The following is a 25,563-nucleotide window of genomic DNA, read 5'->3' as shown; positions in this document are numbered from 1 at the left end:
AGGGGTCCATCTCAGTTCCCTAGCCCATCTGGCTCTCCCAGTGCCAAGCGTGCTGATTTTTAAAGTTCTAGGTTTCAATTGCCACTGATTATAAAAACGTGTGAAATTAAGCTCCTCTGGTTTTCAAAGCCAGATGTGGGAATGTGTGCATTGCAGGTCTCCTGTGCTTGAAGTGCCCACCATGGGCTCTGTTCCTCTCCTTTCTGTGTACTTATGGTGTCCCTCTTTTCCATGGACAGTCCTGGAGGGTCATTTTGGTTCCAACTGCTTTTCTGCCCTTTTTACCATTTTTGATTTGGCCTCTTCTCCAAGATTAGCTATGGAAAGTCTGTTCTGCGTGGCTTCGGGTCATTTTCTGGGTTATTTACACTAATGTATGTGTTACCTTGGTGTATCCCTGGGACAAGGTGAGCTTAGGATCCTCCTACTTAGCCACTGTCTCAAAAGTTCTTACCTGTCATTAGTTCTGATATTTTTGCAAAGATCTTATATTAATAAGAATAAAGCAAAGAAAATCAAGTAAATGACATTCAGGCATTCACAAAAATCGGAATGCAGCTGGCCAAAAAATGAAGTAGTATATGTTTAATATTACTAAAACTTATGAAATACACATTAAAAGTTTTAAAATAAACTAACACATAATCTGGTAGAAACTTAAAATACTCTGGTAGGTGTGGAATAAAAGAACCCGTATTTGTCCTTGGAATGTTCAAATTACTGTTACTATTTTGGAAAGTAAATGGTAGTCATTAAAGCATATAACATTTATCCCTCAATCATAATTTGAGGATCTTTCCTTCATAATTAACATTGTTAGTATGTAAAGACATAATTTTTTGATGTCCTTTAAATCAAATAAATTTTTAAATTAATGTACATTTATCAAAGTTATATTAACTTTAAAAATATTTTCCCTTAGGGAAAAATTTAGTCTCTTTTTATGAGAATTTCACCAAAGAGAATTTATTTATGCGATAATGATTCTGGGAAGAACATAAATGACACTAAAATATGCCAGTGTTCACAGGTCCTTAAACTAAAACCCTAAAAGATTTTTAGGGTTGAATGTGTTGGAAATGAAAATATGTTAATATTTATTAAAGCAGTTAAGTCCTGACAGTTCTCACATAAGTTACCTATTTATTTTAAAGATAAGAAAATAATGCTGAAAGCCCTAAATACAACTCCACTTAAAATTTTTAGTGGATGACTGCTATTTATAAAATTTATACAGGAGATATTTATAGTTTTCATCTGATTTTGTTACATCAAAAATGTTACCATCAATTTTAAAAATTGGCCTTTATGGTTTGTATAAAATATTATGATAAAAATTTTTAAACACAGGGTAACAATCAGGGTAACATGTATATGATAAAAAAGATTTATATAGGTAGGAGTAAATATAAAAAATGAGAAATCATAGAACAGCTACGGTAGACATTAGTCAGAAAAATTATTATTGAAACATGGGCATAATGAAATTTGAACTCTGTATTTTCGCCATAGTCCCTGTGTATTGATTATAAAGGATTCCTATAAAGAGTGATATCTATAATCACTTAAGACTGATGAGGGTAGCAGTAGGATTGCATCCACGTGGTCATTAACATGAGAGACTAACGAGAGAAAAAATAAAATTAAATGTTTAAAATAGAAAGCATCGGGGCGCCTGGGTGGCGCAGTCGGTTAAGCGTCCGACTTCAGCCAGGTCACGATCTCAAGGTCAGGGAGTTCGAGCCCCACGTCAGGCCCTGGGCTGATGGCTCAGAGCCTGGAGCCTGTTTCCCATTCTGTGTCTCCCTCTCTCTCTGCTCCTCCCCCGTTCATGCTCTGTCTCTCTCTGTCCCAAAAATAAATAAACGTTGAAAAAAAAATTAAAATAGAAAGCATGATGGTAAATGTATTGGTTATTGTTTGGAGAGAAGAATGTGATACTTAATAAAAATATGTTTATATAAGTTAATATATAGGGAATAATGATTGAACACTGAATTTACACAATCTCTCTCTCACACACACACACATATATGCATATATACTTATTTATAAGTAAGTATATGATTAAAATAGGGAAAGTATAGAATTAATTAAAAATATTCATTTAGGAATGTACTCCATATGGAAGAAGGTGTCAAGAAAAAATAAAATGAGTCATTTCCTATAGAACCTTTAAGTAGGAACCTTAAAATATGAGGAATCTTAAGTTAATATTTATTAATTTAAAAATCTTGATAAAATATACATTGTTCAGAAAATATACGATAATAAGATTTCTGAAAGACTAAGTGAAAAATAGAAATAACCAAATCACCCAGTAGAAACTTGAGTGTGTAAGCTAGAAAATGCAGGAAAAAAAAAAAAAGACAAATTTTATTGGAAAACATGGTCAATTTGGGACAAAACAAATTTGATATGTTAAAAAGTTACCAAAGGACTTTCAGTTTTAGCACTGACATGTAAGAGCTTGGAATATGGAAGGTTTACCCATTCTTACAACTAGAAAGAAGGAAGAAAACCTGAAGATTAACAACTTTTCTTAGACCCATTAGAGAATTGTAGTCTCAGCACAAATGGCTCCTCTGCAGTGTGGAGGAACAGGTCTGTTCAGTCACAACATCTGTTGGAAGCACAAACTGCTAGAGCCATAAACAACGTGTAATTTGACAAATTTTTGAAGGCTGTGGAGTACGAGCTTGAGAAACTCCTGTGGTCCAAGGTATTTAGACAGTCCCCCTTACTTTCCTTGGTTTTACTTACAGAAACATTACCAAGTGCTCATGGGGGAGTTCCTAGTGAAGATCTGGCAGCAGGAATAGGAAGGTAACCACTGTGAAACAAGCACAGTGTCATTTTATGGCAAAGGCCTATTCTCTGGGGAGCAAGGAATTTATCAAAATACAATTCTGAAACTTACCTGTCCTGGAAAAAGGGAGTTTGTCCCTGTTTCATCTTTCTCTAGCCTCTCTGTCTTACCTTTGGGAAAAACAGAATTAAAAATCATACTAAAAGGGGACAGGAGTTTTCAAGGAAATAGATTGCAAAAATGTATACAGGGAAATAAATAGAAATAAACCCTGCATAACGCTTCTGGTAATTGCAGCCTTGAGATGCAGGTTCAGTAAAATACTGAGATTTGGTCAGAAGGGTGTAGTATTCACTGCGATCTCCCACACCTTACCACCATATAAGACACAAGTATAATGAGAGAAGATTGTAGCTGAAAGGACTATAAGACACATACTCTCTCAGGACTCCTGGCTGGCTCAGTTGGTTGAGCACCTGACCCCTGATTTTGCCTCATTTTGCCATACCATGGTTGTGGGATGGAGCCCTACATCAGGCTACGCACTGAACATGGAGCCTGCTTGGGTTTCTCTCTGTCATTCCACCTACCTCTCTCCCCTGCTGGCCTTCTTGTTCTTTCTCTCTAAAATAAAATTAAAAAAAATTAAGAACTAAGACACAGACTATCTCTGAACTGTACTATGTATATAAGAAGGTCAGCATCAAGAGAGGAGACAAAAACAAGGACACTGGAAGAACTTGAAACCTCTGATACCTACAGGTACAATGGACATTAAGCACAGATGAAGTTATAGCTAGGTGAACATAAATCTTCATACTATAGGCCTATTTATCTTAGTTCCTATTGCCCAATGTAACTCTTTATAAACAAACATATAAAACTTGCAAAACAACAACAACAGATCAACCAAAACAGTCTGAAAATACAAAGCAATAAAGAGGAACAGACTCAGAGATGTGACATAGATGTTGGAATGATCAGTAGGGAATAAAATAGCTATGATTAATCTGATGAAGTTTCTATAAGAAAAATCAACAACATCAAAGGACAAGTGGTAATGTAAGCAAAGAGATAGACAACCTAGGAAAGAATAAAAAAGAAATGGTAGAAATGAAAAACACAATAATATAAATAAAGATTGCTTTTGTTGGGGTCATCACTATACACAATACAGTGAGAACTCAGTAAGTATGAGAGTAATTTCCTAGAAATTTATGATTATGAAATGCAAATAGAAAAGATGGTGGGGAAAAGAAAAAAAGAGTATCTGAGAACAATGGGAAAATATTAAGTATAACATGCAAGTAATAGATATACAGAAAAGACAGGGACTGAGAAAGAGAAAGGAGAAGAAGAAATATTTGAGATGATAATGGCCACAAAGTTTCAAAATAAATGACAAACACTAAACATCAGATACTGAAAACTCAGAGAACATGAAGCAGGATGAATGCAAAAATAAAAAGAAGCAATCAACCAAAGAATATTTAAAATGAAAAAGGGGTCATCTGATCACATGAACACCAAAGGATTCTAAGAGACAATAGTTTGAATAAACCTATGACCCCAAATTTGACTATTTCTTAAAAAAAACATAAATTACTGAAAACTCACACAAGAAAAAAAATAAGATAGCTTTATATTTATGTTTTATTTATTTTTTGTTTATTTATTTTGAATTTTTTTAAGTTTATTTTTGAAGGAGAGAGAGAGGAAGCATAAGCAGGGGACAGGCAGAGAGGGAGGGAGACACAGAATCTGAAGTAGGTCCAGGCTCTGAGCTGTCAGCATAGAGCCCAATGTGGGGCTCGAACTCACAGACTGCAAGATCATGACCTGAGCTGAAGTCGGACGCTTAACCAACTGAGCCACCCAAGAGCCCATGTTTACTTATTTATCTTGAAAGCGAGAGAGAGAGAGAGAGAGAGAGAGAGAGAGAGAGAGAGAGAGAGAGAACGCACGAGCACACAAGGGAGCAGGGGAGGGATAGAGAAAGGGAGAGAGAGAATCCCAGGTGGGCTTTGCACTGCCAGAACAGACCCTGATGTGGGGCTTGAACTCATGAACCTTGAGATAATGACCTGAGCTGAAATCAAGAGTTGGACACTTAACTGACTGAGCCACCCAGGTGCCCCAATAGCTTTATACGTATTAAAGAACTAGAGTAAATAGACTAAAAAAATTCTAAATAGGAAGGAATCAGATTCACATGGTTCAGTGGTGGGCTAGGTAAAGACAACCTAGCTTAGACAACATTGAAGAACAAAATTATAGTATTTGCCCTACCCAATTTTAAGACTTATTATATCAAGGGAGCATAGTACTGGTGACAGAATAGAAGAATAGATACATTGACTAATGGAATTAATAGAATAGAGTGTTCAGAAATATGCCAACACAATTATATTCAATGATATTAAGGCAGTTCAATAGTGAATGATAGCCTTTTCAACAAATGATGCTCAAACAATCGGATGTCCATTTTGTTAGGCAGAATAATGCCCACTCCTGCCTAATATATGCATACCCGAAACCATGATTTTATACATAATGTAACAAGAGTAGATTTACAGATGGAATTAAGGTTATATACTTTAAAATATGTAAGTTATCCAAATAAAATATGTAGATATTCTCCATTCAAGAAAGGAGAACATACCTTTCCACTCCTTTACATATACGTTGTGTATGTTCTTTCCAAAGAAATAACTGTGCAAAAGGGGTAAAAAAAGAATAACTTTATAATGGAGTAGATAGTATGTATCCTCACTATAATATGATAATGACACTTTGCCACCGTATCTCTCTCCTCAAAATCCATTAACCCTGTCTGATCATGCTAACCCATAGAACTGTGAACTATTTAAGTGGTTAGTACCATATATACTGATTAAACAACCAATATATGCTACTGAACTTTAGCAATAAAAGGTCTCCTCTTAGAGTTGGGTCTGGATTTTAAAGCATATTTTGTCCTTTAATCAATAATATAATCATCTAAATAATGCCTGATTTAATTATTTAGTCTTTTGGATCTATAAAATATTGGGCCCATTAAAATTACATTTGAAGAAAATTGTTAATCCAAGGATCTAAGGGTGAATATATCACTAAATATTTTAGTTGTATATATGCATTCAGGATTGATTACCAGAATCCTACTTCACTCTTTTACATAAGAATCAGTACTCCCATAGTAATCTTTATTTATTTTAAATTGATTTGACTATATGTTTCCTTCTCCTTCCCACAGTCTAGTGCCTAAAAAGCTGTTGAAGCAGACTACAAAAATTATTTAACAAATTTGTTAATGTGAGCTTTGGGAAACAAGATATTTGCTGTGTAGAGGGGTAAAAAAGAATAAGTTGTAATTATACAAAGATCCCTAAATTACCCTTGTGATTTATAAGACATTTTGTAAATGAGCTACATAGCACTTTTTATTAGTGCTACCAATTATCATCTGAATTTCACATTAATAAATCATTTCAAAATGTATGGCAAAAAGAAATTTGGGGAAGATGGTTTTTATTTTCTTAGAAATAAAGTGAAAATATATTTTTAGAAGTTAATGTCTAGGAGTATTTCAGAAAAGGAAACTTGGGTCTTTCTCATGATTGTATCCCCAGCATTTAGTGTAAAATATGGTTTTATTAAAGAGTAAATATCTTTTGAATGGATAACTATTTAAAACACTTTGCTCTATAGCTTTATTACATTTAAAATATATTTAAATGTAATGATATTTTGTATTTAGTTCCATCATCTTTACTAGATTGTTCTTTGGGCCTATTAGGTAGGTAGGTAATAAAAATGTCAGAAATATACCTTTAAGAAAACAGAAAAATTTATTATTCATCTTTTAAATTTTAATAAAGTATTTATATTGTAACTGAGTATGTGATTATATGTAGAAAAGAAATAGCAAATATGAAATGATTTAAAGCAAATATTTCAATTATTACTTCTCAAGCACTTTGAGATGCTTCTGTATACTTATCTTTTATATATTAATTATAAATTAGTAAGTAACATTAGTTTTCCCTTGATATTTGCTACCTCTGATGAATTTAGCCTTTTACTTAAAAACTAACTTCCTTAGATTTTTCAGTCCCCAATTGAATGTGAGTTTACTTCCAAAGATGATTTAGTTTTCTATTTCTACATTAGTTTTAATATTCTTGTGCTTTTTGCTTGTATGTATAGAGTTTAGCATAAGTAAGGATATGGTGTGTTTGTGTACAGCAAATTTCTGTATAAGCACAAGTGTACTTTTATTGAGATTCTTTAAATGGTCAATGTTTTTGTTATATATTATTATACATTTTTATAATCCCTCCTGCAAACATACATTTACAGAGTTTTCTTGAAACAGAACATCAACTTCTAATTGATAGTGTGAAATTTTCAAGACAAAAAAATCCAGAGTATTTTCTTTGGGTAGATATTAGTGTTTCTGGACTAATTTCTAGTTCAAATGCTTATATTGCTTAATAATGCATTGAAGTATGAATCATACATTTTGAAAGCCATTAGAGGTTTTATTGGTTCATATTTTATTTATATGTGTAACATCTTAAAAATATTACTTTATCGTACCAGCTTTTGTTTAGATTCATACAATATAAATTTAAGGAGAAATGATATACTTCTTATGAAAGTATAAATAGGTAAATTTCTATTTTTATTTGAACATGTAATATAAATAGAAAGTGAACTCCATAATAGAGTCAGATACCAACTTATTGCATATTATATTTCAGGATGAGTAAAACCTGATTGTGAATCAAATCTTAAAGACAGAACACAAAACAAAATGGGTTTTAATGAGATTTCTATGACTTACATCTCCCATGTTAATCTGGGCTATATTTTCAATATAATTAGCAATAGAATGGAATGCAGCATTTTAAATAGTCATCAATTTTTATCTCTATCTCTGAAATTGTGATATAAAATGCCTAGTAAGGAAAAAAAGGTCTTCCACAAATATTCAAATGAGGGCTTGAAAATGTAAGGTATATTCTCAGTAAATCCTAGTACATTACACTATTGCTTGAGTCTTAATAATATTCTAATTAATTGCTTAAGTCTTAATAATATTCTAATTATTTCTCCCTTAAATAACAGATGAATTTTAAATTTCTTCAAGGAAAACATTCTTTTTTATGTAATATCAAGATATTCTCATATCAGCAAATCTATTGATTTGTAGTCAGGAATATTCTGTAATTCACTGAATCCTTAATTGTTTTGCTATACAGGACAGTCTTTAGATATGTATGAACTGTGTGAATTCTGAATTTCTGATGTAACTCAAGATAGTACTTTCTTGCCAATGTATATTCTTGAATGATTTAAATTTTGTTATCAGCGAAAATTGCTGTATACAATAGAATGTATGATTTCTCCATGTGGTTCAGTTTTATATTCTGCTTACCACACTCTACAGAAACGGAAGTTTGCTTGTGACCAAGGCAGAAAAATCTCAGTCTCAAGATTTTACCTGAAAATATCTACATAACACTATGTCTTCATGTGTACCATTCTAAAACTCTCACCTGTTTTTTCTAGTCTTAAACTTGTATGTTTTAAATCATTCTCCACACAACAGTTTGGATTCTGTTTTTAAATTACAACTCAATACATGTCAGTCCTTGATTCATTTTATTTTATTTTCCTAATTCTTACGATAAAACACGAACACTTTCCTATGATATACGGCATCATAGATGATTTCATGAAACAAATACATTTGTTCATGTCTTTGCCAGGAGAAAACAATGAAAGAATGGAGTGGTTAAGTATATTGGTAAATGATTAGTTATGGTGCTGACTCAGGTAATATAATGGGAACTGAGTGCTTGTAGTGAGACAGAAGGGGGGTGATAGTGAAAAAATGGATAGTCACCACTTGATTGGAGTATTTAATAATGTTGAAGAAAATTCTGTAGAGTTGGTACTACTTCCTTACATGTGCCTGAAATTTAGACAGTGATGGAGATGGGTATTTGAAATTGAGGTTTTGGAGGTGTTACAGATATTATTGGTGACGAGGTCTATAGTGAAAAAAAATGTAAGTTCTTTTTAGGAGGAAGAGAAGAAAAGATGGTTAGATGTTAGGAGGTTGAGGTACTAGATGAATTATGTGTGTGGAAGTGAATGAGCTCTAGAATAATGACATGAACAGTGGTGGAGGAGAGGATAGTAAGCCAGGTGGGCAATCATCAGGATGTTGGAAATTAACAAGAATAAGTACAGCTAATTGAGAGCAGTTTCAAATGATCTGTAGTTATTTTAGAGAACCATAATAAATATGGTTTAGGAGTAGAGCATGGAACAATAAATTCATCTTTAGGCCCCTTGCATATGGTATATTGAACAACACAAAATCTCTTCTTGAGAGGGCAGCACAGGACAACAGTTTTCTCAGGTAAATAATGAATTTGCATTAAAGCATGAAGATGAATGGAATCTTCAGAGAAGAAGCTGAAAATATCAACATTGTGCTGATAACATCTTGATTTTTTTTTCTTTTTTTAAAATTTTAATGTTTATTTTTGAGAGAGAGAGAGAGAGAGAGAGAGAGAGAGAGAGAGAGAGAGAGAGAACAGGGTAGGAGGCAGAGAAGAGAGAGGGAGACAGAGGATCCGAAGCAGGCACCTCACTGAGAATGGAGAGCCCAATGTGGGGCTCGAACTCACAAGCCACAAGATCATGAGCTGAGCTTAAGTCGGACACTCAACCGACTGAGCCACCCAGATGCCCCACATCTTAAATTTCTGTAGGATTGGTGGAAGAGTTTTGTGTGCACAAGCAAAGAATGGTTGGGGTGATTATCAGATGTAAAGAATATTGTGGGGATATAGATATATTTTAGCTTGTTGATATAAAAGCTTTGCAATTTTGAGAAAGACTGAATGCATAATGGAATCAGTCAATATGTCTCTTAGAAGAAAGAAAAGTTCTGAAAGGTTAATATTACTTTGTAATTAATTGGGATAACTTGGCAGATCTCTAAATCTTATATACTGGGTGGTATGTTGGTCAGGAGAAAGCATGTAGTTTTTCAGTATATTTCCTCTCCATTTTACTTCTTCCTTCTCTATTAAATCATGGTTATATGAAGACACAAAAACTTTCCTTTCATTCTGAAATGAGCCCCAATTATTGCTGAGTATGAATAAAGAATGGTTAAGGCAGATTCTATCTGAATCACCCACAATAACACATCTTATTTCAAAACTAAAAATGAAAGAATATCTTTGGTCCCAACAGTGTTAAGTTATGGTGCATGAAACAGTTACTTTCAAAAGAATCTTTTTAATTCTACCATTCTACTGACATAATAAGAAGAAATAAGTTCTGCCTTTTTCACCCTAATTTTTGTATATTTAATTAAAGGAATTATAAATAAATTCATGGTTCTAAAAATTGTTTGAAGAATTACATATGAGTACTATAACTTTAGGTCATGCCTGGTTTGATTTTGTACATTTGAAAATCTAAAGACGATATAAATTGAGACAGTCTGAATTAGAATTCCCACCAATAAAATGATTGGGAATAGTTAAGAGAATTACACAAGCCTATTTAGCAATATAAAACTGGGCAAATGTTATGGATAGAGTATATCTTCCCCAAAATGCATATGTGGAAGTCTTAACCCCACAGTGAGACTGTATTTTGATAATGAATTAATTAAGGTTGAGTTCAAGGGGTGGGGCTCTGATCTGATAGAGTTAGTGTTATTATATGTAGAGACATCAGAGAGCTGGCTCCCTCTCTCCCCTTCTCCTCGCTCCTCCCTCCCTCCCCATCTCTTTCTCTCCTCACACAGAGAAAAGGAAAAGCCATAAGACAATACAGATAAACAGCAACTGTCAACAAGCTAGGAAGACCATTTTCATAAGAAACCCATCCTCCTGTACCTTGATCTAGGACTTCCAGCCTCCAGAACTGTTAGTAAATTTCTGCTATTTAAGCCATGCCATATGTGGTATTTTATTATGATATCCCAAGCTAATAAAATGTATAATGTAACATTATATATATTAACTCACATGTATCATTAATCCATGCTTACATACATATATGTGTAGTATCTTAGCAAATGTACCTATTTTTAGAACTAAAACACTACATATCTTCAAATATTCCATCTGAAGAACACCAATGATACTTATGTTTTAGATGATATATAAAAAGTATTCATATTGAAGTCATTCATTAAACCACTCAACAAATGAGTTATTTCATAGTTTCTCTGTTCAGGAATTGAAGTCAAATGAAATGCTATCATAAATAGAAGGAAGTCTAACACCATGTAAACAGTAACTTCACAAAGAAGCATGTTGAAGGAACAAGGGAACATTTTGTAAATACAAGGACTCAGTTTGATGCATATTCTGATGAATTGTTAATAACCAGCAGTGACTTTGTTTAACGTGATAATGTGCACTGTTAAAGTTTTTATATGATCTACTTTGCAAGGACAGAAACTTACAAATAAGATCAAGTGAACTGATAAGTAAAAGAATATGAGATTATTGTCAACTATTATAGGAAAATGAATTATGATGGAGATAAGACGTGTTTCTTTAAATGATGCTGTGGAAGAAGCAGCATAACATCCTCAATAACAGATTGTGGTAGCTAAAGATAAATTAAAAAGAGTAGATTGAAGGACAAAGAAACCAAGAATACTTATAGAAGATAGATGACTTACCTTTATATGCAGAGGACCAAAGGACAGTAATCACATAAACTAATTACATTTACCTCATGAAGTAATAGAATCATTAGATGGAACTTGGTAAAATATTACTTAAGAGCACCAATATACAAACATTACTTACAAGAATAGATATGAAAATACCCCATATAATATGCTAGTAAAATGTGCTAAATAGAATACCACTATGATTGATTACAATTTACCCAAGGATATTCTCTCTTTTGCATCCAGCATTAAAGGACAGTTTAGGGGAACAGCACACATCATCATCTTAAAAGGCAGTTGATTAAATCAACATGGAGTTAAAACTCTTAAGTAGCAAATAGATGTATAACTTCACAGGCTAAGTTATTAACAGAAAAATACTAGTCTACAGTCTTAAGGTGGCACAAGTCCCAATCCACTGAGGCACTGGAGGCCCTAGTTGATGCAACAAGTCAAACAACACTGGAAAATTTAAGGCTGTATTACCCCTATTTAAAATTAGATGATTGCATATTCCAAGTGAATGAACAGGAAAGTGAACTTGTATAAACATACAGTAAGTTGGCTTAAAGTTAATGTATTTCCAAACAGAGAAATAACCAGTTTGAAAGTAAAATTTAAGAACAGATTCCCTAGGGTGCATAGGTGGCTGTTAGTTCAGTGTCTGACTCTTGATTTAGTCTCAGATCCTGATCTCGTGGTTAGTCACATTGAGACCAATGTCTAGGTCTGAGCTGAAAGCTTAGAACCTGCTGGGGATTCTCTCTCTCTCTCTCTCTCTCTCTCCCCCCCCTCCTCCTTGTGCCCTCTCACTTGCTCTCTCTCTCTCTCAAAATGTATAAATATACTTTATTTTTTTAAAGTTTATTTATTTTGAGAGATACCAAGAGCAAGTGGGGGAGGGATAGAGAGAGAGGAACAGAGGATCAGAAGCCAGCTCTGTGCTAACAGCAGAGAGCCCAGTGTGGAGCTAAACTCAGGAACCATAAGATTATGACCTGAGCTGAAGTGGGATGCTTTCACCGGCTGAGCCACCCACATACCCCAAATGAATATACTTTTTAAAAAACAGTTAAAAATAGATTTCCTAGAGTATTAAAAACAGGAAATAAAATATCAGATGAATATGTTGGAGTTTCAGAAGAAAACTATAGCCTTTTTCTCACATCATAAAGAATAGAAAATAGAGAAACATCATGTTTCCGAAAGAACAAACAGGCTATATACAACTGTGAAAATTTAGAATTGATTTTTTATTTAATTCTGGAAAAGCAAATATATATGATGGTTTAAATGAAGTGGCTAGCTCTGCCACATTATTGTTCTTGTTTGTTTTGTTTTGGCTCTCCTGTTCTAAATTACTTCAGAAGAATAAAGAAACAATGATTAGGTTACACTGAGGGGCTATTCCCACAACATACCAAAATAAGTTTTATAGCTCAAATAGCAAAACAAACATGCCATGTATACCAGAAAAGACCCCATAAACAGAAGAAACTATTTATAAATATATACTGGTAATACATTTATAAAATCTATGTCATATATAATATCATTGGACAAAGAGAATGCTATTAAAATGGGCCTAAGCTATAGATGTCTGAAAATCAATTGTATGTATAGTATTTATTAGATAAATAAGGAGACAGAGATTGATAGAAGAATTTTCATATCACATTAAAAATAAAACATGCAAATGTAAATAAGTGTTCAAATGTACTAAAATTAAGTATAAAATAGAATATGAAATTAAAGAAAAAGGTAAAATTGATTATATTTATTAACTTGTAACTGAACAGTCTTACCAACTTAAAAGCAAAGGAAGAATTTACAATTCTTCCAATTCTAATGGAACGCTATGGAATGCCTTCCATTAAATATATACCTGGAATATACATGTATGTGCATATATACAGACCATTATGTACATATTCATATATTTACACATACGCATGTATTTAGATAAATTTGTGTGGTATTTTTTCTGGTAAATTCATAAATATAAGAAATTTTATGTATGTGTGTATATATGTATGTATGTATTTGTATAGTATATGCTCACAAACATATATAAATATTCCACATATGCACACAAGATATATTTTAGAAAAAAACTGGACAAATGCAACTAATATTACAAATAGTTATTGTAATTGATGAATTACATATTATTTCATATCTCGTATTCTAATATAGAAGTAGATAATTTTTGTGAATATAGGTTTCCTGGAAGAAATTCAAATAGTCAAATTTACAAAGAGCACTTGACAAACATTCATAGTACCAGTGAATGCAAAATATAAGCAAAAACAATTTCTTAATAAACTGTTGAACAGTATTTAATATTGAACATAGCAAATGGGAGTGGAGTGAAATGAGTACTGTTACAAACTGCTGGCTAGAATGTAATTTGATATTAAGTATTTGCTCTGTCATTTCCCAGAAAATAATAAAAATTTGCAAATAATCCAAGCCTTACAAGTTAATTTTTCACACAAACATTATCACTCACTTTGAAAAAGAAATGTATTAGCATAACAATTATCTGAAATATAATGTCTAAGATGATTGCCTTTTACTTAAAAAAAAATTGAAAGATAAACTTAATAAAAAGACAAAGCATTTCAATAGATTCAAAGAATGTGTCTTTCTTTTCCAATGAATAAATCTCATGGTCCTTAGATGAATAGGTGATTCCAGGGGTGGGGCAGGGAAAATACATGATGAACCTATCATGTCTCTGAAGTGCTCAGAACCTATTGGAGATATTTCAAAGGACAAAAAATTCAGCTTGAGGAAGTTCCAGTAGGTAAAATAATTTGAGTAAATAATTGATTAGTATTAGTATTGAATTATATAGCATATTGGATTCTTTAAAAAGAACTATATGTCCATAATTTATGCAAAAATATAAATATGTAGGAAAATAGAATAAACACAAAATCTTGCACACACACAAAATGATAGCTGGATATAGATATAGATAATAGATATAGACAGTGGTAAGAAAGGAAAAGTATTATTTACAATGACATTTTTGCACTGCTTTGCAATCATTATATTTGTTTTAGGCAGGATTAATTAACAGAGGCTAAAGTTATTTGTTGTTAATTCAGTGGGGAACAGATTATTAACACAGTTCCAAAATTTCTCTAAGTAACTTCTGTATTCTTCACAAAGGTTAAACAATAACTATTCCTTGAGAATAGTTATTATAACTAAATGCAAAGTTTAATTATATTTTGGATCCTTAATCAGAAAAAAAAATTTATGAAGGGCATTTTAGTATAGATGATGAATTTGATTATGAACTGTGTATTAGGTAATACTGTACGGATGTTAACTTCAGTGACTCAAAATTTACTGTGGCTATGTAAGTGAATGTTCCTGCTACTAAGAGAGATTGCTGAAATAATTTAATGATCATGATATGTGCAACTTTGTCTCAAATGGCTTGATAAAGACTATATCCATGAACAAACACACACACACACAAACATAAAGCAAGTATGCTATGTATGTAAATATAAAATTATATACAGTATATATCAACTTATAATTAATGTATTTTTATATTATTATGTTAATATATGATATATGGGAAATATGTACCAAGTTATATACTATTATGCATTATATCTATAAATAAACATGGAAAAAAAACATGACAAAATAACAACTAAGAGTCTTAGGTTAAAAACATACACAATTTTATCATAATTTTTTCAGGTTTTCTGCTAAATACAAAAGAACTTTTTGCAAAATAATTTTTTAAATAGTTCAGGATAGAAAAGTGTTACGGTTGTAGGTGGAATATTAAGATTTCAACTTTTGTGTATGTGTTATTATCTTCAAGTTTTCTGAAATATTTTATTAAGAGTTTTATAAACAGAATAAAAGTTTCTCTCTTCTCCTTATAATATCTACTTACCATTTTCTTTCCATGCATAATCAAGTTTCCAGAAAAATAATGTGACATGCAGTTTCAAATTTCTTATCATCTGTTGACTCTTCAGCCCACTGCGCTCTGGATTCTGCTTTAAAACTTCTCACTAGTTCTTTAAGTGACCTCCTATCACTTCATCTAAATTGCTTTCCTAGTTGCTATAGTAATTTCAGATCCACTTCCTCCATCAAATCATATTACTTGTATTTGGATAAAAATAAATATATTTCAAAGAAAAGCAACCACAGGAGAGGCAATTTGATAACATACACATCTATGCAAATCATATATATATATATATATATATATATATATATATATATATGTATATATAATATGTTGTATGTACTCATATATGTATCATGTTTTATATATATATATACATATATATATATAACATGTATATATAAACTACAGCGTCAAATATTTTAAATTTAGAAAACAATTACATGAACTTAATTATTGATATTAAATAATTATCAGATGGGAGTAAATCACCATTTACAGGGTACTGTAAAACCTTGGATTGTGGAATAACTTGCTCTGTGCGTGTTTCACAAGACGAACAGACATTTCTAATAAATTTTAACTTGATAGACGAGTGATGCCTTGGAATATGAGTGGTATGTGATGCTGAATGTCACGTGATCACAACTGAGTCAATGGTTCTTTTCTCTCTCTCACTGTGGGATTGTGGGTAATAGTCTCCCATAATCGGATGCTCGGTCTTAGGCCACGATGTTTGGCAGAAAGCAGTGATTTTTAGTCATTGTATTTTTTGTCACTTCAAAGCAACTATGGACAGTCCTTTGCTTTTCCATACCAGAGTAACCTTAGGGATGCTTTCCTCCATTCTAAGTCAAGCTACCTGCAGATATAGACCTTTTACTCTGCTGCCTTGTTGCCAGTTACGTTAAATACATTCTATGACAAGAGTTTATTATTAATGTAGTCAAAATCCATTCTGGGTATACAATGGCACCCATGCAGAAAAAGATTCCCATAAGCCACCGAATAGCAGTGATTCCTTAATGATAGTGCAAGTTGTCCTAGACATTAACCTTCCTCTCTCATGTCTGCCTCACACCAACCACAAAGGTTTTTAAAGTAAGTGCAGGTTAATTTGTTTTTCTTTACATTTTATATTTTCTTTATTATTTTATATTACAATACTGTGATCATTTTTATATGAATATTTTAAGTTGTGGAACAAATCCTCTGAGTTTCCATTATTTCTTATGGGGAAATTTGTTTTGATATACAACTGCTTTGTATTATAATCATGTTTCTGGAACAAATTATGCTTGCAAACCAAGGTTTTGCTGTATATGGTACATTTCCAAGCAAAATGTGATTAGTCAGTTTTCTTTAACATTGCAAATGAGCAAATCCATTAGGGGGTAGTTTCAGAATGTGGGTTTTTAGTACTCCCTGATTAAAAGAGAAATGTTTATTGGTCAGAAAAAAGCAGGGAAGGCAATATTATAGAATAAACTTTTAGTTTTTAGCCATAAGTTTGCTATAAAAATTTGTTATATTAGCTATAACATTCATAAAAACATTAGAGATAACCTGTTTTTCCAATACTTAAATGACTATTTCCCAATTTATTATTTAGGTGAATAATTATCTAATATCTTTAAATAATAATGATTGATTGCCTTTTTATTGGAAATTTTGCAAAGTTTTGATTTGGAATATAATATAGGAGTATCTAACATATTTGATATTTTTATTTTAACTATGAGAGTTTGCCAAAGATATTTTATATTTTATCACATTACAAATATAAAATCTAAAACCACATAACAGCTTGAGATCACAAAAATGTCAAATAATCATTCTCCTGATTTCAGAAACCATACTATTATTTAGTTGCTATTACTTTTCCCTATATACGTCCATTCTATAAGCATATTTCTTCATGCGGTGGGCCTAATGGAACAATTGTTAAATTCACTATAATGTCAAATGGGTGAATTTCAATGTTATGTTATTAGAGAAAACAGCCTGCCAAGGTGTCTCACAGATGTTGATAATGGGATGCTGTCAGCATGGGTTCAGTATGTTTTGGATACAGGCATACCTCATTTTCCTGTGCTTAACTTTATTTTATTTCACAGATACTGCATTTTTAAGAAAATTGCATGTTGTGGCAAACCTGTGTCAAGCAAGTCTATTGGGACCATTTTTCAAACAGCTTTTGTTCACTTTGTGTTCCGTGTCACATTTTGGTGAGTCTTGTAATAGTGTAAACTTCTCATCATTATTGTATTTATTATAGTGATCTGTGATCAATGACCTTTAATGTTACTATTGTAATTGTTTGGGGGCACCGGGAATTATGCCCACGTAAGATGGTGAACTTCATTGGTCAATGTTGTGTACTCTGACTAGTCCACCAACAGGTCATTTCCATTTCTCTAACCTCCTCAGGCCTCTCTCTTCTCTGAGACATAACAATATTGAAATTAGGCCAATCAATATTCTTATAATGGTATCTAAATGTCCAAGTGAAAGGAAGAGTCTCACATCTCTCCCTCTCTCCTTCCTTCCTTCCTTCCTTCCTTCCTTCCTTCCTTCCTTCCTTCCTTCCTTCCTTCCTTCCTATGTTTATTTTTGAGAGAGAGAGAGAGATAGCATGAGCGGGGGAGGGGCAGAGAGAGAAGGAGACACAGAAGCAGAAGCAGGCTCCAGGCTCTGAGCTCTCAGCACAGAGCCTGATGCAGGTCTCCAACTCACCAACTGCAAGATTATGACCAGCTGAAGTCGGGTGCTTAAACAACTGTCACCCAGGTGCCCCTCACATCTCTCACTTAATTTTTTTTTTAATTTTTTTTTCAATGTTTATTTATTTTTGGGACAGAGAGAGACAGAGCATGAACAGGGCAGGGGCAGAGAGAGAGGGAGACACAGAATCGGAAACAGGCTCCAGGCTCTGAGCCATCAGCCCAGAGCCTGACGCGGGGCTCGAACTCGCGGACCGCGAGATCGTGACCTGGCTGAAGTCGGACGCTTAACCGACTGTGCCACCCAGGCGCCCCTCTCATCTCTCACTTTAAATCAAAAGCTAGAAATGATTAAGCTTAGCGAAAGAGGGCATATCAAAAGCCAAGATAAGCCAACAGCTGGACATCTCACACCAAGCAGCCAAGTTTTAAATGCAAAGGAAAAGTTCTTGAAAGAAATGAAAAGTGCTATCCAGGTAAACACACAAATAGTAAGAAAACACCACAGGCTTTTTACTGATAGGGAAGATATGTTAGTGCTCTGGATAGAAGGTGAGACCAGCCACAAGCATCCACTTAATTCAAAGCCTAATCTAGGGAAAGGCCCTCTTTTCAATTCTGTGAAAGCTGTGAGGTGAAGAAGCTGCAGAAAAAAGTTTCAAACTAGCAGAGAGTTCATGAAGGTTTTGTTTTGTTTTGTTTTTTTGTTTTCATTTATTTTTGAGAGAATGAGAATGAGTGGCAGAGGGGCAGAGAGAGAAAGAGAGAGAGGATCCAAAGAAGGCTCTGATCTGTTGGCACAGAATCCAATGTGGGGCTCGAGCTCACAAACCAGGAGTTCATGACCTGAGCTGGTCAGATGCTTAACTGACTGAGCCACCCAGGCTCCCAGATTGGTTCATGAAGTTTAAGGAAAGAAGTGGTTCCCAAAACATCAAAGTGCAAGGCGAAGCAGCGAGTGCTGATATAGAAACTACAGTTAAGTAGCCCAGAGATCTAGCTGTGATAATTAGTGAAATGGCTATACTTCATAACACATTTTCAATATAGACAAAACAGCCTTATATAGGAAGAAAATGCTATCTAGGACTTTCTTAACTAGAGAGAAGTTAATGCCTGCCTCAAAGCTTCAAAAGACATGCTGACTCTTTTGTTAGGGCCTAATGCCTCTGGAGACTTAAAGTTAAAGCCTATGCTTATTTGTCATAGTAGTTGAGAGCAATGCTGTTCAAAGTGTCCTCATGGACTACTGCTGGTCTTAGAATTGTTATTGATCTGCTGTGGAAAAACATGGAAATAGGGAGTAAATGTTTAGAATATTTTATAGTAACTTTGTGTAATTATACATCTGTTGAATCTAAAACATACAAGCTTGCAAAAATAAATACAAATTAAAGAGTTTTTAAAAATTATTCTAAATCTACTCTGCCTGTGTTCTGTAAATGGAACAACAAGGCCTGGATGACAGCACATCTGTTTCCAACATGATTTACTGAATGTTTTAAGCCCATTGCAGAGACCTACTGCTAGAAAGAGTAAGATTCCTTTCAGAATGTTACTGCTCATTGACAATGCACCTGGTCACCCAAGAGCTTTGATGGAGATGTACGATGAGATTAATGTTGTTTAAATGCCATTAATCACACAAGTAATTCATGGAAACAGGGCAAAATATCAACATAAGCAGGAGTTTGGAAGAAGTTTATTCTGACTCTCATGGATGATTTTGAGGGGTTCAAGACTTCCGGGTGGAAGTAACTGCAGAAGTACAAACAGTGAGAAAACCAGAATTAGAAATGGAGCCTGAAGATGTAACTGAATTGATGCACTCTCATGGTCAGATTTAATGGGTAAGGAGTTGTTTCTTAATGAATAAGCAAAGAAAGTGGTTTCTTGATATGGAATCTACTAGTGATTGAGATACTGTGAAGATTGTAGAAATGAAAATAAAGGATTTTGAATATGACATAAGCTTAGTTGATAAAGCTTTGAGAGGATTGACTTTAATCCTGAAAGAAGTTTACTGTGGGTACAATGCTATCAAACAGCATCACATGCTACATAGAAATTGTTCATGAAAGGAAAAGTCAATTCACGTGTCGAACTTCATTGTTGTCTTATTTTAATAAGTTGCCAAAGCTATGCCAAATTTCAGCAACCACCACCCTGATCAGTCAACAGCCATCAACATCTAGGCAAGACCCTCTACTAGCAAAAAAGACTATGACTCACTGAAACTTAGATGATAGCATTTTTTTAACAATAAAGTATTTTTAAATTAAGGTATGTGTACTGTTTTTAGACATAATGCTATTGCACACTTAACAGACTACAGTATAATATAAACATACCTTTTATATGTACTGGGCAACCAAAAATTATTTGACTTGCTTTATTATGATACTAGCTTTATTGTGGTGGTCTGTAATTGAACCTGCAATATTTTCGAGGTGTGGCTATATTTGCTATATTTTATGGAGTCTAAACATTTCAGCTAGAACGCTGAGTAAACAGCAAAAGAGTAATTTCCAACCCTACACATACTTCAATTCAAAGCCCTGACCCAAACATAATATTTCAGGTTTATTCCGTGAACAGCTAGAAACTAATGGTAGGTAGTATATATTCAATTCTTACTCCTGCCATAAAGTAAATTAGCGCAAACTCAGTGGACCCTGAAGTTCCTGTTTCCTTGTGTGCTGTCAGGGGCGGGGGGCCAGAGTACATTATGATGGATTAGATCTGACTGACATCATCTGAGCCCAGATGTAGACCTTCACATCATAGAAAGAGAAATAACAAGGTAATGCACTTCTCAAAATGATGCAATAGGAAACACATAATATTTTGTATAAATATTTTTTTCCAGAAGAAAAAAACAAAAAAGATAAACCTGAAATCTAATAAAATGATAGGTCTGCCTGGTATACAGGATGTATAGGTGGTAGAGGAGCATGTTAAACAACACCTTGGAGGTAGAATGAAAGAAATATTAGAAGACAGAAGATCCAGTGTCTTTAACAAATAGATGGCAAGAGGAAAGGAGAAAGGAGGACTGCTAAAGATCAAATACAACATATTAATTAAATATAATATGTGGGCTTTGGATGCTGATTCTGAAATGTTCACTGTAACCTTTCACATTTATTAAATAAGAAACATGAATATTGACTGGATATTTGATACTAAAAGGAATACTGATTAATATTTTTTAGCATTGCTACTTTTTTTTTAAGTTCTTATATTTTAGAGATAAATGATAAAGCATTTACAGATGAAATTATAGCATTTCCAAGGTTTGCTTTAAAACAGTGGGGGATAGGGTGCCTGGGTGGCTCCGTAGGTTAAGCGTCTGACTTCAGCTCAGGTCATGATCTCACAGTTTGTGGGTTCAAGCTCCACGTTGAGCTCTGAGGTGACAACTCAGAGCCTGGAGCCTGCTTCAGGTTCTGTGTCTCCCTCTCTCTTTGCCCCTCTCCCACTTGTACTCTCTGTCTCCCTCTCTCTCAAAAATAAATAAACATTTTTAAAAATGGGGGATTGTAGGGAAGAGTATAGACAATTGTCTATGGGTTGGCGATTGTCAAAGTATGCAGTGAGGATGGAGATCCATAGTGTTATTTCTACTTTTGTATATATTTGAAATTTTGTATAGTATAAAAAGGGTTAATTGGAATAACTAAACCAACAACAATAATAAAGTATTCTCTTCTTGAAAATCACATAGTTATATCACCAACATTAAAAACAAAACTAAAAGGAAAAAAAAAACATTTTTTAATTTGAAGACTCAGTATTTAATTTTTAGAAAAAATGGATTTATAAGTTCTTAGACTAAAAGCAATGTATAATTCATTGTTATTATGTACGAACTGTATTGAATCTAGTTCTATTGTATATAAGGTTGGTATGAGGGGAGAAAATTTTTTTAAGTTGGTAAAATTTGAAAAAAAAATTTCAAAAACCTTTTTGCATAAATAAGAATGTAGTCATTTTTAATATCAAAGTTACTAATAAAAAGGTAGGAACCATTTTATGTTCTGTTAACAACAACAAAAAAAAACTACTAAAAACTTACCAAAAATAAAAATACTAAATTTTTAACGTTTATTTTATTTTTGAGACAGAGAGAGACAGAGTATGAATGGGGGAGGGTGAGAGAGATAGACACAGAATCTGAAACAGGCTCCAGGCTCAGAGCTGTCAGCACAGAGCCCGACGCGGGGCTTGAACTCACGGACCACGAGATCATGAACTGAGGTGAAGTCAGACATTTAACCAACTGAGCCACTCAGATGCCCCTAAAAATACTAGATTTTTGTAAGTAAATTAAAATTCTCTGTTAAAAGATGCAAAGGCAATTCTCTTAGGAACCATGTAAATGTGTATTATAGTTAAATTATTTTTATGAGTCTATTTTTATGATAGCATTGTTTTAAGGAGCTAATAGCAATATATAATTTCTCATCTGACACCACTGTACATAAAATATTACAATTTACTCTCATCCAATAGTCATGCAAAGTAGGGCATTATTAAAATGAATAAACCCTTATAACAATAGCTATCATCCAAATAAAATTATAGGTTGTGAAGAATTTAGGGCTTTTCAGTCCTGTTTCTTCTCTGTCATTTTTAATTAGTGCTGCACACTCTCAGTAATGTATCAATTAATACAGTAATTACCAAATGTAATGACATACTATTACATAATAAAATTCCTGGAAGCAAGGATACATGGTTTATTGAGAAACACCCAGTCTATATTGCCAACACTAGGAACCAGTTCAAAATAAGGCAGAGAAGTAAACTAGAGCCAGATTGTGGTGTGCATTGATATCTAACCAAATCATTTTCCATTTATTTTATTGAAAAGTTTACAAGAGACATAATTTTGAATATGTTAGAGAAAAGCAGGTTTGGAGAAACAATAATCAACCAGGGTATTTGTAATTGATGAGAGAAAAGAAAGAAAATATCAGGTTAAATATCTACGAAGCTGCTATAACCCATTCAGTCAGTGAGAGATCACTGTAGGTGGGTGAGAAGAATAATGAAAAATAAAGTGGAAATCTAGTCTATCAATGACTTAGAAACAAAGTAGACAAAAGAATTAAAGTTCTTATTGTAGCATCATAAATACTACTGTATAACAGGGGAATATGACAAGTAGGTATTCCTTTATTGACAGTGGATCCATATCTGAAAAAAGGAGATGTAAATCTGAGAAGCAAAATTTAGGGGACAGAAAGATAAATGAGGGGCTGAATATACCAGAAAAATAAAAGAAAGTTTTAATAAAAGATAACATAATGGAATGGTACATTAAAGTTTCCTACATGTGATTACCACTAATAATGACAGGACAGTGATGTGTTTGGTGTGCAGCAGAGGAGTGAGATGGGGGTAGAATGAAAAGCACGTAAAATGGTGTAGTGATTTATCTTTATCAACACCTAAGAGGACAGCACGTTACAAATAGCTAGCTCATATTGCAAGCAATTTAAACAATTCCCTAAATATAATAGCAGCAAGATTAGTTTGTTTGAAACCTAAATTCAGATCACATATGTAGACAATCTATCATAATTATTTATGTCACCATCATCTTTTGTGTTGACATGTGCTGAAAACCTTTTCCCTAAAGTGATCGTTCTGAGCAAATTACTTCAGAGTCAGCCAAAAATAAAGATACCTGCATTAAGTGTTATGTGATATATATTTTTTTTCAAAAATGGCTTTTAAATTGTGGAGTACTGGAGCAAGATAATTAGCTAGTAGTTTGGCCTCTTGGGTTTAAAATTTTCTCTGAAGCTTATGTAATTTAACCACTTAACCTCTGAGCTTGTCTTACCTCATTTGTAAAATGAAAATAATAACCCTGCCCTCAAAGCATGTTGAAAATTAAAGACTTCATCATAATTAATGTTATTCATTTTAATATGTTGAATTAATGCAGCATGACCACTGTAAAAATAGGAACTGAAAGTATCATTATATTGATTTTACCTAATTAAATTTGGCTAGCAAAATAATGTAATTTACTATGTGAAATTATCTTTTCAAACTGACAGGATAGCACATACATTATGAGTCTCTTGTTCTGAATCTGACATATGCATGAAATATGTTACATTCCCAACATATATCTCTATATATAGCATATATGTTATCAATGCATATTTTTGATGAATTTATAGAGTAAATTAATTGACAAATATATCAGAATACATATTAAATATGAATATAAGAAAGCCTGACAAATTGGAAGAAATTAATTAAAATACATTTAAATATCACTAATGTGTCATTAATAAGGGTTAAGAGCTAGGTGTAATTGAATTTGGGAAATGTATACTGTTTGGCAAAAGACTTAGTCTCTGATAAATTTCCTCACCAGAAGAATTAAAAGGTGAGTATTTGCTTTGTGGACAAGGAAATGTTAGCATTTGAAAACTTCAACAACTGACATGTAGTAGGCAGTCAATAAACATACTTTGTTTTACCTCATGTTAACTTAAGGGAAAAGAAAGAAGCAAAGTTCTTAAATGTTATAATGGATTCCACCAAGAAGGTGAATTACTTTTTCACTAGTAAGGATCAACAAATCTTTAAGAAAGGTGGTTATTCACTGTTGGAGGAAGCTATTTAGGGCAATAATTATCAATGCTTTGGGACTTGTAAAATCACGTAGGGGATGGAGATCTGGACTTTTTCAACATGTACCGTACCTCTCCTCTTAATGCCTGCCTTTTGCCGTCCCTGACCCCTCCTACTGACCTAGATCTACCACCACTGCTACACTGCCACTGTGAACCACTCTGACTTGTCAGGACATTGCTCTGTCTCACTGCATTGGAACATATATTAGGGCCACCCCCAAAAAGTAAAGACTCTTCACTACCCAATTGATAAATTTCACAGACATCTCACCTAGCAAAGGCTTTGTTGTTATTGTTTCCTTTTCCTTTCTCTCTTTTTTCCCCACATAGCTCATTCTCTGTTTAGATTTTCTGTGTTTGTGTCTCTTGACGATATCTGAGCTCCTGCTCCCTGTGGAAGTTTGGAGCATTTTAGGTGCTTTAAAATTATCACAAATTCTCCTGAAGAGAGAGAGAAAATCTCAAAAAAATCATCTTTTTATCTTGATTGTATTAAAATGAAATCTTAAAGAATTTATGCTTTAGCACTCTGATAGCTTAAAACCATCTGAATTTGAGAGTAAATATTTTGATACTTATTTCATATTTCAATAAGACTTTTTCCACACACTAATTTTAATCTACATTAACTTGAAATGATTTAAATTGGAAGGTCAACTTTAATTTATGGATCACTAACTGGATTTGACAAC

At 33.2% G+C, this 25,563-nt stretch overlaps 1 long non-coding RNA gene across 1 annotated transcript in view; it reads left to right on the top strand.

The window, feature by feature from the left end:
* Positions 1 to 25,563, top strand: part of LOC109500819 — a 142,851-nt gene that overhangs the window by 28,012 nt on the left and 89,276 nt on the right. Inside the window, exon 2 of the long non-coding RNA XR_006599556.1 lies at positions 17,604 to 17,714. This is a non-coding gene — a long non-coding RNA (uncharacterized LOC109500819). The remainder of the gene's footprint in view (positions 1 to 17,603; positions 17,715 to 25,563) is intronic.

Source organism: Felis catus, chromosome B3, assembly GCF_018350175.1.
Source record: "Felis catus isolate Fca126 chromosome B3, F.catus_Fca126_mat1.0, whole genome shotgun sequence".
In the NCBI taxonomy this organism is placed as follows: Eukaryota; Metazoa; Chordata; class Mammalia; order Carnivora; family Felidae; genus Felis; species Felis catus.
This window is presented reverse-complemented; position numbering and strand designations above follow the sequence as displayed.